Consider the following 5,504-nt stretch of genomic DNA (forward strand, 5'->3'; position numbering starts at 1 on the left):
CCATGAAATCCTGCTGAAATCACCAATGGATTATAATTTTTTTAATATGACAGATCAGTAAAATATGTAATTAAGTATTTAAAAAGCAAACATATTCATTTGATGCAATTCAGTTTTAGTTATGCTGAAAATCAGTCTTTGTTTCTATTTCTGCTTAGCTCACCTCTTGTCCTGGTCCCATCCACTTTTGGGAAATGTGGCACCCAGCATGTCAAGACTAAGTGTGGCCTATAGCACCAACAAGCTAATCCTGCTATACAGCATTGTTTATGATTTGATCATTTTTCTAAATTAAAGGTGTGCTTGACCTCATTACTGTTTAAATAAAGAATCACACTGCTCAGTGGGCTCATAATTAAAACCAGCTTGCTGTTACATTAGAAGCACCATCATGGATGGGACGCCATACACTATTACTAGAACATGATTTGATCTGATGCTATTATCTGAGTGGATAAAAAAAAAACTCTAGGACCTCCAAATTATAAAACATGTCTTATATAAAATAGCTTAAAAATAGCTTTGACTCAACTATAAGATCATTATTATATCCTACTAGGGTCAGAGGTTACTATCTCAGGAAGTATGGCTATGCCTGAGCTTGATTGATTGATTGATTGATTGATTGATATTTATCAAACTTACATAGCCACCCATCTCATGAATGTGACTCTTGGTGGCGTACGATAAAACCAACAATTAAAATAGTCTTAAATAACCATTAAAAATTAAACGTAAATATAAACAAGATTGCAGGGAAATGCATCAGAATCTCACATACACAGCCAATGTCTTTCTCTGAAAAGGCAGAACTATCTATGCTGTCAACCAGCTCTCTCCCTCTAAACTGGCTGTTATCCTTATGCTTAATGGAGAAGACCAGCTCATCAGATGCAGCCAGCAGTCATTATCTTCTGTAGAAAATGGGGAACAGATGACATCTTGTACATCTCCTTGGGCAACTAAATTTCTTAGCATGTCCTAAAACAGATCAATGGTATTATTATAACTATGCTGAATTAAAAGCTAATTACTGTACTTTATGTAATGTGACATACATACACAAACACACACATATATACAACACTCCTCTGTGTGTGTGTGTGTGGCATTCTAGATTTAGCTGCAACTGGTATATAATTTAAACATTTCTCTGCTATCACTGTTGGTTTACCACTAATTGTCCTTTTTTAAAGTGTTTTTATCAAAGCTTTACCTTGGGGCTAATTTTTTAAGTTCCTCATTAAAAAGTTTGGCAGTGACGCTCAATATTGCCAGCCAACATCAATAGTTACAACACATTTATGTGTTTATACAGATTTCTGCTGTTAGGCCATTGTGAATTTTAAAAACTGACATAAAGAAACTGTGTTTATATTAGGAAAGTGCATTTTTGTATGCTTACTTTCTTAAGTTACATTATGTCTAATGCATTACAATGGAAAAGGGAGGAGGGATAGAAAAAAAATAAAGTGTTGCAAAGTAAAATTTGAAAGAAGTTTATGATAGTTAACAAGCTGTAGAAAACACAAAAAGTTGACTTCTGAGAAGCTTAGAACTTTGAGAATGTTGCAACCCATACACACTTCATAACAGCCAGGTTTTAGAAATCTGTACAGGTTTTTGTGGACTTTCCTGAAAGCTCACCATTTTATGTCAGCTTGCTTTCTCTAGCCACTACTTTCACTTTTGGCCTTAACTTACACACTTTTATTGTGTTTCATTATTTCATACAGAATTATTAAATGAGATTTGCACAAATGAGGACTAACTAGACAAATATTTAAATAAATGAATGTGCCTGGATTTTGGGGCGTACATAGAACCTATAGATAGTTAATTATTTTTCTGATTCTTTTTGTTCCAATAAAGTCACTACAAGTTGATCTGTCATAGAACTGGAAGCAAAATGGCCTTAACCCTTAAACTCCTCACTTGCTTCTTTATTTCGGCTTTCCCATCTCTCCTTTTCAAATATCGATTGTTAATGGCAAAATATAAGGCGAAGGGAACAACAATCCAGAGCAGCAAACCACTGGAATAACCCTGGACTCTAACCTTGTTTGGTGTCTCATCTCCCTCTTTAATTTGCTGTGTGAACCTTGACCTGGCTTCTGATCCTGCTCTGAGTTTCTGGCTTTTGCCATTATTGATTTGTTATTGGTTTCTCTGTTCAACAGACCAGTTATGACCTAGACAAGATAGGGATGCTGTTGTTGATCATTTTTTGATTTTGGCTTATTAAATAACATTGTGTTTTCATATTGCACTAAATCCCTGTGCAAATAGTTAGCTTTAAGTTGGCTGGTCCTGGTTTCTGAAAAAGGGTATATTTTGAAGTAACACTGGAGCCCTATTCAAGCATTCAGCTTCATTGAAACCAAAGGTGGAGGGGGGAGGGGAGGAAAGAGCACAGGAGCTCCCCTCCCCTCCCCTCTCCCTCTCTGTCCTCATCACTTGAAGCAAGCAGCCCTTTCTACTACTTAGGATCCCTGCATGACTTAGAGACCTGATCTTCCAGGGTTCAATGGGGCCCATTTGCGTACAGAATACCCCCATTCTGGAAGTTAATCCTCAACACATGAAAGGTGACAGAGATGGAATTAGCATGCTTGCCCTCACGGGCATCTCCTTGTGTCCTTGAACATTTGAATGCTAGATTAGGGCTAGGCATAGGAATGCACTAGAATATTAAACTGAGTTTTAATTTGACTCTTAGTGCTCCATTAACACTAACGTGTTCAGCAGGACTCAAGATGCATCTGTCTTCATACTTGATGAATGAACATACATCTTTCAAATGACAAGATATTCCAGAGAATGATATATATGTATCACTCTACTTTTTAGGCAGGGGTAAAAAAGCAACAACTTTTACTGGCAGCAAATGAATTCTAAGAATTCTAAGGGGGTGGGGGTGTAGTGGGTTTTGTATTTGGGGTTATATTTTTTTAAGGCACCTGGAGTCACCGTGAGAGTTGAGTGGCCATATAAATCTCTAAAATAAATAAGAAGTAAATACAGTGTTTTAAATGCAAGATATGTATGACTTCTCACATCACTACCTAAACTCTTTTTTTTGTGTGGTGGTGGTTCATACAGAAGTAAATCATTGCTGGCAGTCTGTAGAGTTCAATACAAGCTAAACATGGATGCTTAGTCGGTGGGTTGTCTGATGCCAAATCTATTGTTCCATTTCTATGCCATCTTTCTTCCACAGAATTCAAGGAAGCCTAACACGGTTACAAAATAGTTTCTCACCCAAGCACTGATCAGATCCAGAGCTGCACTTTCAGCAAGTCTGTTTAAATTTTCAGTTTACGTAGGAAGAATGGAAAAACTTACATCATCGTGGACTGAAAAACATTTGGTCCTTTGTGGGAGCTGGAATACAAACATGCATAAAGTTTGTTAAACTAAATAGCATTTCATGTGAATGTGTGGCCTTGGTTTATTTTCAACAGCTTCTTGTACCTTGAAAGAAATCCTTTTTATTTAACCATTACAATGAAACTTAATTTCTAAGAAATGCCTTGTAGTTTCATCATACTGAGTAGGTGGATTTCTTAATGATAAGTTTATCTCTCATCATTGCTTTAAAATAACTTACTTTTCTGGAGGACAATTAATTCATTGGCTTTGTTAGGTCAGATCCCAACTTTTCTCTAATTTCTACTGAAAGACTGTTGTTTCAGTAACCACACTGGCAGAAATATTGCTAGGTGTCTTGTCTGTAATAACTGCATATCTAATTAAAAAAACATCAATCTGGATTTAATTTTTTTCTTCTCCTAAACTTCATTATAGATGAAATCTATAATGTTTTTTTTCTGTAATGCATTGTTCTTTGTTTCTCACGCACAGCATATTCTGTAAACATTGCTAATTTTGTCATTTTTATAGAATATGTAGTCTTTATTTTTATGGAAAACTGCTGGGTTATTGGGAGTGCCTTTTTAAAAAAAATGATAAAATTTGATGACATTAAGGTGGACTGCCCATGTTGTTGATCGTTCCAGTGCTGTAGAGAAGACTTTGAAAAAGGCTGTCGGATATTTAGCACGCCAGAGCAGCGTTAGAGAACCCGTTTTCTTACCATAATTTATTCCTTTTTTTGGTTTTTTGCTGTAACAGTAACCTGTACCTTTAACCAAGAAGATAGATCAGCTTTGTAAAAAAAAAGTATTCATCCCTTTTGGATTCTCCGAATTTTTGCAGAAGGGCATGTCATATCCCCTTAATGTATATATGGAGAAAGGTATAAGGAATACTTCTGGTGAATTTATTTATTTATTTGTTTATTCCCTCATTCATTCATTTAATTTATATGGCTACCCATCTTGTACAATATAACCCCAGGCAGCTAACAACCATCAAACCACCACTGAAAAAATAAAAAGCAGGACCCCATCCCCAAATTAAATTGTTTAGAGGTATGTTGGCTGGGACTTCTGTGTGCGGATGCTGCTGCATTGTTGGCTAAGAACTGAAATGATGTGAATCTGAACATTGATATATCAGAGACTAGGATAGTTGTGTTAGCCTACCCCTTGTCTCCTATAACTTTGACTCTGTGCTGAACTTTATGCTGCCTGTGCTGGGCCCATCTACCAGGCAAGAACTGTATCACTTCACTATATCTCTCTTGAAGCACATATGCATTCTCCTTGTCTTTGTATTTGCTTGATGTACAAACTCCTGCTCTGGTGTGTTTGCTCAGCCTGGAACAGGATGCCCACCAGAGATGATCAGCAAGTGCAAGCAGTGCCATCTCAGTACTACATCCAGGTTAGGGTGTCTAACTATCCACTTCCTCAGGACTAATAGCCTCAAACTCTTCCCAGATAACTAAGCCAACCAAAAGGCTAATCAAGCCAGTAGTTGGCTGAAAGATAGGGGAAAGGAAGAAGAAGATCAGTTTGTAATTGATGGTGAACAATCAGTTGAACTTGAATAATCTACCAGTTTTGGGACTGCTCTTTTCAGATCCTGAACTTTGACTTGGCTATTCTAAAACGTTAAAAAAAAACTTTTTCTGGTCTCAGTCCAACATCTCCTTCAGAGGATTAATGATAGGAGTAAGACTAAGCATTCTTCATAACAACCCAGAAGTGAAAAAAATGAGGAAAGCCCCTTGGGGAGCAAGGAAAAGTGAGGTTTTGTAGATTAATTATAGAGAAGGAATTAGATTTTCACTGTTCATGGTGTGGTATAATTGTACATTCCATGTGACTATTAATTTGTTCTGTTCTTGTTCATTCTGTTTGCCTCTTTCTCTTGTCTCTCTGGCAAATTTGGTCCAATGTTATGTTTATCATCACAGACTAGGATGTATTTTACTATTTTTCTGGAATTTATTTGCTGGACTTTATTTGGAATAGAAATTTCCTCCAATTCTGAAGGTATCTTGTTTTTGCACATCTAACTTGGTGAATCAAGTGAGGATACAAAGGAAGAAGTAATCAGAAGAATAAGAGTCCTTTTGTCATGGCAGCACTATGGAG

The 5,504-nt window shown here is 36.6% G+C and overlaps 1 long non-coding RNA gene across 1 annotated transcript; it reads right to left on the bottom strand.

Annotated features, from left to right (window-relative positions):
• Positions 1–932: 932 nt before the first annotated feature.
• LOC134492281 (uncharacterized) lies at positions 933–5,146 on the bottom strand. Its single transcript, XR_010067419.1, has 3 exons — positions 4,740–5,146; positions 3,346–3,384; positions 933–981 (listed from the first exon to the last, which is right to left on the bottom strand). It is a non-coding gene; the product is annotated as an uncharacterized LOC134492281 (long non-coding RNA).
• Positions 5,147–5,504: the final 358 nt, after the last annotated feature.

This window comes from Candoia aspera, chromosome 2, assembly GCF_035149785.1.
Source record: "Candoia aspera isolate rCanAsp1 chromosome 2, rCanAsp1.hap2, whole genome shotgun sequence".
Taxonomy (NCBI): Eukaryota; Metazoa; Chordata; class Lepidosauria; order Squamata; family Boidae; genus Candoia; species Candoia aspera.